This window comes from Oxyura jamaicensis, chromosome 3, assembly GCF_011077185.1.
Source record: "Oxyura jamaicensis isolate SHBP4307 breed ruddy duck chromosome 3, BPBGC_Ojam_1.0, whole genome shotgun sequence".
Lineage (NCBI taxonomy): Eukaryota > Metazoa > Chordata > Aves > Anseriformes > Anatidae > Oxyura > Oxyura jamaicensis.
In genome coordinates this window covers 2,643,791-2,653,272 of record NC_048895.1, presented here as the reverse complement: position 1 = coordinate 2,653,272, position 9,482 = coordinate 2,643,791, and the positions used below count along the sequence as shown (strand labels likewise).

Genomic DNA, 9,482 nt, shown 5'->3' with positions numbered 1-9,482 from the left:
CATACCATTTGTTTGAGCTGATTGGGGGGAAAATGGGGTAAAGCAGTCATTTTTCTTTGCGTAGACTTTTCATAAGGCAAATTGAAGAACCATTATGTAGATTGTATAGGGCTCTATAGGAAATGGTCTTGTTAGATACTCTGGGAAATTTCCAGAAACATTTGTTGCATCTGAAGTTATTGGAAAGGCCAGTCTCCATCCTGCCCCATCCACATTACGTGTTCAGTACTTTATTAGCATTACTCTAAGCGTTTTTATAGTGCTCTGTGGTTGTTTTTTTGTGACCTACCTGTGCTATAGATTTTTGGCATATTTTTTAGTCCACATGTGTCAATAAAATTACTAATCTAGGCAGTATTGTCATACTTGAATTGGGGTCATTAATTACTCCCATGATAACGGTGACAAATAACAATTGCTTCATAGTTAGGCATGGAATTTGTGTCATAGCTACTTATGTAGGTAAAGAGTTTAACATGTAGCTGAGAATAATTATAGTGCATGGTATAATTGCAATGTGGTTAAGATGCATGGGTTTCTAGTGTGAACAGTACTTAATGCATCAAGTGGCAATAATGAATCAGTCCCTAGCTTTCCAGTTTCATTGTTTCAAGACCCAGAGTTCACAATGTTGTCACCACTCAGTGCCTTAGGCACAGCTTCCTAGTATGCTGATCTGTTTAAATACAAGTTCTATAAAATAATAAAACGTAAAGGCACACAGGGTTCATTCGTATTTTCAGCAATGTTGATACATTCAAAGTGATTTGGGTGCTTGTGATAAAATAGTCGTGTGAATCTAGGAGTAAAAATCCCCCCCCCCCCCCTTTTTTTTTGAAAGTATCTACCAAAGACTGTGCCTTGTAAATGTAATTGTTCTGTAGTTGCTTTTAACTTATGATAAAGTGCAATCATGAGGGGTGGGGGAGAAATAGCCCGTCTGCTTTCAAATTTCTTCAAGTATGTTGTATTTCTATCTATAATGGCAAGACATCTACCTGTAATTTTTACAGAAGATGCTCATGAATGGTTTCCATCCTAGATGGGTTCAAAATGTAAGCTTAATGCTTGCAGCTAGCAAAAATAAATAAATAAATATTCATGCACAAAACCAATTTTGTGCAAGTGTGAAGGAAAAAGAATCCTGTTCTCCTTTGAGGCAGAGTACTCAGGCTGGAAAAGCACTGGGACACTCTGTGTGCACGAGGCAGTAGGGTTAGAGCCTGGTGGCGTTGCTGGTGGGGAAGCCCTTCTGCCAGCTGTCTCTGCAGGCTGCCAGCATTGCTGTGACGGCAGAGGGGTATAGCCCAGCTTCTGCTGAGGCAGCTCCCTCCAGCTGAGCTTGACTTGAAGTCAAACACTGAAGTTTCCTTCTGGAAGCTGGAGAGTTAGCTTTCCCTGAATTGTAAGTACCTAGGTAAATATCCTGTCTTATTTGTAGTCATGTGGAAGCACCCTCTAGCCACTCTTCACTGTTCTGGAGACATTTTATAAACAAGCAATTGATACCTGTTTGGCTGCCGGCAGCTGTCTTTAGAGTGATACAAAAATAATCAATTTATGCCAGGTTGAATTTGAACATGCTGAATTTAGAGTGGAAGGGCTCTGAATAATCAAGCAAATTAGAACCAAGACTGATTAGAAAACAGATGAGCAGAGAGCATTTGGATCTGATTGCTTGAAGAGCAGAGATCAGATTGATAATATTGTGTTACAGAAAAAGAGGAGTTAGGATAATAACAGAATTGAAATCTTGCCAAACGAATCCATCTTCACAACTTCTGTCAGCATCTCTAGTGAGCAGGGGCAGCTCAGGGCCCCGGACCAGCAATGTGCGTGTGCGGAGGCAGGCTGAGAAGGGGAGGTGTGGAGGGGGCTCTGGCTGGCATCACAGCTGGGTGCACCGGCAGCCTTGTGCTGGAAGGAGGATGCGCACAGCATCAGGGGTAAGCTGCTGTTGCATTTGGGACGATGGCATGGAGCGCCCTTGGTTTTGACTTCTGTCTGTGCAGGTACAAAAGCAGTAATTTTAGTCTGCTTTTCTGAAGCTTATTCAGACTGTTAGCTCTCTGGACAGTACCACTGCATTCCTTCTGGGCCTGCACTATATAAATCTTCAAGAGCTATTAGTGGAGCTGTGCACTAATTCAGGAGTTGCTGAAAGAAAAATGGAACGGGAATATTGTAACTCTCTGCTGTTCTAACTGGACACGAGCAAATACATTCCATTCCCTTGAAATCCTCATGAATTTCTTAATTTGTTTGGGTACATCAGTGCCTTTTATTCTCCAAACATCACATGAGTTGACCTTTATATACCAAATACGCACTTCAGTAAATTTTCCCCTTATTTTTCACAGCATGTTGTCGTTTGTTGTTGAAAGTCCTTTAAACTTATCTTACTTGGAAACTCAAGAGCTGCCTTCAATGCAAGAAATTAAAAAAGTATTTAAGAGTATAGTTATTTTTAATTTGCAGATGGGAGTTGGAAGTGGAGGTCAGTTCTTAATTAAGAATTCCTTAATAGATTTTTTTTTTTTGGGGGGGGGGGGGGGAGAGTTACGTGTATCGATTAAATATAAGATAGGGAGTGGCCAACATATACTTTTGATTCCTTTTAATTGAAATACTACAGTATACTTACTTTCAAAGAATTATTAAGAGCTTTTTCTATGCCTCTTGTCTCTGTCTCAAGGAATTTGGACATTCAGTTGTAGCCCCCCAGATGGGAAATTGTAGTTTAAACGTCCTATAAAGCCACAAATGGTGTGTAGTGCCACCAAGGGAAGAGGTTCCCGTTTCAGAGGCTGCTGCTATACCAGCTCTTTCTCTGAGGTTTATCTGTAAACCTTAGAAAAGTAGTGGTAAATACATATTTATGTACATTGAGAAGATGGGAAGCGTTGGGAAGCCCGTTAAGTTCACCCTCGTCAGCCCTGGGTGCACAGACAAGGCTGTGTGGGGACCACCTCATCCTGCTGCTGCAGATCAGTACGCAGCACTGGGATCCTTAAAGCTGGAGTCCATCCTGAACATCCATTTGTTCTTAGAGCATATTTCTCTCGCTTTCCTCCTTCACAATTACTGTCCCAGGCAAATGTTAAGAGATTACAGAAAATGATTTTTGTTTTCTGTAGTCTTTAGCTGTGTTTGCCTGTGTCCTGGGGGTGCTGTAGCAGTTCTCGTGGCTGTGTGTATATGGGTCCTGTGGCTGTAAAACCATAACGTTGTCAGGGAGGGTGCAGCACTGAAACTCCTGTTCTTACTGGTGAGACTTTGGATTGGTGCCGTCTTCTCTTGTTGCCTGTTTACTGGATGAACCCTGTGTGTTTTTTTTTTTTTTTTTTTTTTTTTTTTTTAAAGGGTCTGAGTTTTATAGGCTAATCATCCACATGGAAATTGCCTTGTTATTTATTTATTTATTTATTTTTTTGAATAACCTTAGTATAGTAGAATTGTAATTTGAGTTTTATCTGCTGTTATGCTTGGAATAGAAACAAAGGCCATCTGCTTCTAGCTCTTTAGTAGATATCCATCATTTCACTGGCAATTTTGTTCGATATGCTCTCTGCTGATGTTTTTCATCTCACTAAAATTCTTTGCAAAGCACAAAATTAGTATGATTTCTTGCCTCAGAAACAGCAGTGAAAAGCACTACATAACAAAGGAAAATAAATAAGTTTAAGGCAATTAAGCAAGATGGAAAAACAAAGAAAAACTGAACGATGTAGTCAAATTTATATGGTAACTTGAAAAAGTGTAACTGCAATTCAGAGCTGTATGTGGCTTAGGGTAAGATATTTGAAAGTCAGCATTCATTAGGTTGAAAGATTTGTGATTTCTATGACTGAAAACCACAAAATAACAAGACCTCTTCCTATACCTAGCTCCTCAGAACTACTAAAGGCACTTTCTGCTCTGTATATGTTCCTATCAGGTCATAACTATTTGAAGTGCCAGCACTTCCCCGGCTTGGTAATAGTGCTTTGCTATTGGAAAGCATTTCTTCACTGTCTATTTCAGCCGTTCAGTTGGGATTGCTTTCTGTGGCCATTTTTGGAGGTGGAGGCAATGGTGTTCACTTAGCTGCAGTTTAATGCACTTGAAAAAAAGAAAGAAAAAGCAATAATCTGCTTCAGAATTGTTATAATCATTCCCATGTTTTCTCCCCTCCAGTTCCTCCTGCAGGTCCCCATGGCTGGTTTCTTGTAAGCTTACCTGGAAATTCAGTGTATGTGCTCCTCAGCTGAGTACTGTACGGCCTCCCCTGCTGACAGCCCTGGGGAGAAAGAGCGGAGGTTCAACAAGGTAACAAAAACCCACCCCACTTCCATGACACTCACCACGCTGTCAGTGCCTCGCTGCCCGCAAAGCCTTGAGCCATTTGTCTGTCCTCGCTGCTAACATTAGACTGGCTTGGAGACCTCTCTGCCATGCTGGGGTAAGCCCACGAGCCCCTCCAGCCTCGGCGGGAGGAGATCCCTGCACAACTGTGCCAACACAGAGGCTCGCCTGCCAGCTTCCAATCTCTTTCTGCAGAATAAAGTAGCTCTGCAATTAATTGGGATGCAAATCAATTTTCCTGTCCAGTGAGAAGTTTTGGTCTTTTTTTTTTTCCCTTCAGGCTCCCACATTTTCTGCTATCCTGAATTCCAGCAAAAATCTGGCATCTTTAATTGTGTCATAAATTGAAAAGAAAAATGAAGAATGTAGACAGGATCAGTTGGTTATTGTTAGCATTTTGCATCCCTAGTTCTCCAGCACCACTTCTAATGGAGCATTTCTAAATAAAATTAATTTCAGATGTCAAAAAAAATCTAATTTCAGAGCTCTGTTTGTTTGTTAGGCAGGGTTGGAACTTTGTATTTGGCACACACATGCAAAAACAAGAGTAAGAGCAGACATGAATGTGCTGTTCTGAAGTGACAGATAGTGTTCAGATTAAACTGATGCACGCTTACACTCTTTGCATGTCTGCTAACAGCCCGCTCCAGAGCTCTGATACTCTGATACATACAGAAGAGTAAGTACCGGGGCACGGCCATGGGGTTGCTGGTGAGGATTTGGCTGGGCCCAGGCGAGCGATGCACCGTTGCCCAGGGCCAGCTGCTTGCCTGCTTCTAACAACATTTTCAGATCTCCTTTTTTTTGCCTTGAGGGGAATTAAAATTCCACTTCTTCCTCTGTTAAGGAACAAATTGCTGCTGTCTCTGTCGAAATCTGTCTGGGGTCAGGCTGCCCTGGCAGGAGGAGAGGCTCAGCCTGGGGCCTCTCCCTCCCAGCTGCCTGTCAGTCGCAGGAAGCTGCGCCCCTCTCCTGCCTTCCCTTCTGAGTTGCCAAGCCACAGCTCCCTGCAGGACGGTGGAGGACGTTCAGCCATGCCAGGACTTAAAACAACTCGGTGGCTTTTTTTCCCCACACTGACTATAGAATGAGTCAAACTGGTTATATTCAGAATCTGACACTGGGTGGGTGAATGCCTCCCAGCCCAATTCTCTTCATCTTCATTAAGTCATTCATATTGTGGGGTTTACTTTTTTTTAAATAAGTAAGACCTGGAAATAAAATGATATCAGGTTAGAGTGGCATGGATGTGACCCTAATCCGCATGGTTGGAAGTGACAAGGCACTGGTTTTTAAACGTTTTAATACTTGTATGTATTTTTATGCTGCAGTATTTTAATATAGCAGTAATTTAAGGCTAAATTTATTTTTATGTTATGCCTTGTAGCAATAATTAAAGTTGCGAAGTGGTTTCTCTTAAAATTCCATATTTTCAAACACCCCAAACTTTTACTGTTACTGTAGCTTTGGTTATAACTCAAAAATAGGAAGCTGATATTCTTGGGTTTTGTTACTTAGTTTTGTGAAAAATAAAATAAAAAAGCCTTGGCTTATTTTGAGTCATGACCACCATAATAATTACACTTTGTATTACACTTTATAAAATAAAATTGCAGACTTTGTATTCTCACCTCTGACAGAGAGACAGTTAATTTTAAACCTCCAGATCTGACAGAGACATGTCCTGTCTGCCTCTTAACCCAGTGCATGCTGGCAGAGCTCCTGAGAGCCATGGAGTGCCTCCTCCAGGATCTGCACTTGTTTGAGGCTCCTAAGCAGTGCGTACAGCTCCTCCGGTATTTGTCTTCACGGACTTATCCTGCTCCCTGGAATGGTTTGGGGTTGCTGCTGGCAAACCTTGCCTGGGCTGAATTGCTTTTTCCTGCACTTCTGGTTTGTATATTTGCTGTTCTTAACCTTCCGAGGAAAGGCAGCTTCCTCAGTTAGTCACTTCGTGGTAGTGAGAAGCCTGGCGGAAGGATGAGGATTTCAAGGTCCTGCTGCGTTTCAGGCTTACTTATATACCAACCTGGGGGGCTGACAGCTAGGAAGAATGATCTAATGCTGCATATTCTGTGTTTTAAAAGTTGCTCCAATGTTTATGGGTAAACAGTTTGTTTTTTTGTTTGTTTTTAAAATCAGATGGAAAGGCTTTTTGAGTAACTTCAGTGGTAGTCCGAAATTAATTGTAGCTGGTTCATCCTTCTTTTATTCTGGCTGCAGAGCTGATTTATCTTTTAGATGTTTCTGGCAGGCTTGCTCCGCTTGTTGTTAAAAAGATCCATTGCATGAGTAGAGAAAGAAGAAATCTTCAAATGGCGTCTTTGAACTAGGCAGACAATAGAATTAGAATTCTAAATGGTTGGTGTGAAGCTTGAAGTGTCCCTTGAACAGAAGACTAGAGATGGTCACATCCTCTATAGAAGCTTTTCTTGTAGGCTGGCTTTTCTGCTTTTTCTGCTTATGTTTCCATGCAGCTATCTCATTGTATAATTGCTGCCAGGAAATGTGATTCTTTTATTATGAAAATCTTATTTTTTATAGTTATTTTTATTATTTTTATTGTTTTTATTGTTAGGGTCTAACAGACATTTCTACATGTTTTGTGTCCTTCTCTACCACTTAAAACTCTTGCCTCTGTTTCAGTGCTTATATCTACAGGGAGGCTTAGTGTCCTTTCTTTGCTTTACCCCTTAATAGTAAATACTGGCTTAAAGTGTAGATCTAATTGCTTAAATCACTGGCATCGTTTTGGGAATCTCTCTAACATACATAAAGGTGATCAGGACTGCACTGCTTTATCTAATGCATGGCAGAGCAGTCCCTGTGATGTCTCTGGGATGGAGCTATGCTGGGAGTCCCTATAGTTCACTACGTATACACACAAAAGCTCAACAGTGATAATGATGTGCATGTACTGCAGGGCTCTTCCAGCAATTATTTCTGGCAAAAGCATTCTCTGGCTCTAGTAGTGGCCCAAAATAATGTTTCATGGCCGTTTTTCTCTTCAGTAGTTGCCTTTCTCTCCTGCTTGCTGCTCTGGGCTTCCCCTGAGCTGAAAAGCTACAGGTGTTCCTGCTGCACAGCACGTGGGGAGGCTCATCGGCTGGGCACGGTACCAATTTGGCAGCAGCTTGGAGGCTGGTGTCTGTCTTTGTGTTCTCTCCACCATTAAATGACATCATCTGACTCACAAAATCAGCAAATGCTTCAGCATTAGGGTCTGCAGCTTTGCCAGCAACCATGTAGTGGGCTGAGGGAGCACCTGGGAGTACAGTCTGAAAAGCTGTTTCGTGTAGTCCGCTACAACTGCTTTTGCCATCCCTCCTTGCCACATCTACAGCATGTGTAAGGTGTAAGTGTGAATTGCCTCGCAACGCTTCCCTGTGTTTGGTCAGTAGGTTTGCAACAGGTCTGAGTAGCAACTGAATGCTTTATGACACTAATTCTTGTCTACAGCCTCAGCTCTAGTTAATGCACATCTTTATTTTCTTGTTTGAGAACGATTATCCACTTTGCAATCAATTTTTCCATGCTTTGTATTTTAAGATCATCTGTATGCTTCAATAAACAATTTGCTTTGACTTCCAGTTCATTAGTAATGATATTGTATCAGTCAATGTGACAATGGACACTGTTGTATCTGTTCTTCCCACTTAGAGTTCATACCCATTTTTTTTCCTTTTTAATTAAAAGTCTCCAAATGCTTTGTCTACAACATTAATATATTGATCAGGTATCATTTTCACCTTCAAATTTTGTGTTCATAGGCAGCTGCTTAAATTCTAGTCAAATCAAGAGCATCTTTCTCTTCCCTCCCTCCTCTCTGCCCCATCTAGCAAATTATTTGGCAAAGAATACAATTCAGAGGAAAGAAATAACTTGGACTGTTGCCACAGTTGCTTCTCTTTGAACTTCTGTCACTCAGGATTGAGTGGAACACTTCCACAAATATCTACTGATACTGATTTATTTTTACAAAAATGTTCAGCTTTTTGCCAAATACTCACAAGAGGGGCTCTGGCTGGAACACAGGTTCACAGAAGAGGCTTTAGAGGTGGAAGTATCCATGGAAACCAACTTTACTGCAGATGTTCAGATATTCTTCAGTCATCCCAACCAGAGGGAGAGAACAGGACTGTAACCTAACCTGTATTTGCAGATTCGCAGCTAAGCAGCATGGCTTTAGCTCTGTTTAATGCCAGTCTCAAAGCAAACTACTGGCAGACCCAACAGGTTGTCTGCTCAGGACAAGTACTGTCGGGTGATTGTGGCAAACTCATAGATCTGGTACCCCAATTTGTCTTTGTAGGAAAAAGACTAAACGCTTCCAAAAGGTTTTGTTGTCTTATCTTCAGCTCAATTTCCTCCTGTTTTGTGCTTTTGTGGGAACAGCTGTATTAAATGCTTTCATTAACCTCCAGCTTCTTTCCTGCTTTTGAATCTGTGTTAATCCATAGTGATGACTGCAGCCAAACCCTGATTGCCTGATTCAGTTGGGCAGTTCCGCTTACTTCACAGCGATGTGCAATTAGGAATGTCATATACGGCATTAGATGGACAAATAGAGGAGAAGGAAGCAGGATTCAACTACTCGGCACACTTCTCATAACCTAGCCTTCAAGTTATTCTTCCTAAATTTAAATATAAGATACAGATCTTTCAGTGTTGTGGGTTGTTTTTTTGTTTTCCCTTTCTAGTTTTATGCTGATACTTAGTATCTAAGCCAGTTTGTAAAGGTCTAGCAGCTTACCAGGTGCTTCTTAAAGCATGCTGTCCTGCAGTGAGCTTGCCAGCATACAGACAATTTCAAGCTCCAATTTGCAAATCCAAGTCTGCTGTCCTACTTGAAGCTCTGGCCCTGAGTACCAGATCTCACTGACTGTTATTTCCTGGCATTTTAAAATTCTTAGGAGGAAACGATTATTTGAATCTCATCAAAAACTAAACTCTTAATCTAACTCGTGGTTAATGGTTTTGTTGCTTGTCGAAATGAACCTAACTTGGAGTAGGTGGAGACTTTACAAGTCGATTAAAAGCTGGGGAAGAGAAAGGTGAGCTACCAGCAGAACGGTTGGCCTGCTGGCCACCCCTCTGGTTTATTCTATGGTTTTGTAGCCAAAACAACTATGAAGTTA

The 9,482-nt window shown here is 41.4% G+C and overlaps 1 long non-coding RNA gene across 1 annotated transcript; it reads right to left on the bottom strand.

The window, feature by feature from the left end:
• Positions 1-1,396: 1,396 nt before the first annotated feature.
• LOC118164708 lies at positions 1,397-8,527 on the bottom strand. Its single transcript, XR_004749625.1, has 3 exons — positions 8,355-8,527; positions 4,219-4,279; positions 1,397-2,157 (listed from the first exon to the last, which is right to left on the bottom strand). It is a non-coding gene; the product is annotated as an uncharacterized LOC118164708 (long non-coding RNA).
• Positions 8,528-9,482: the final 955 nt, after the last annotated feature.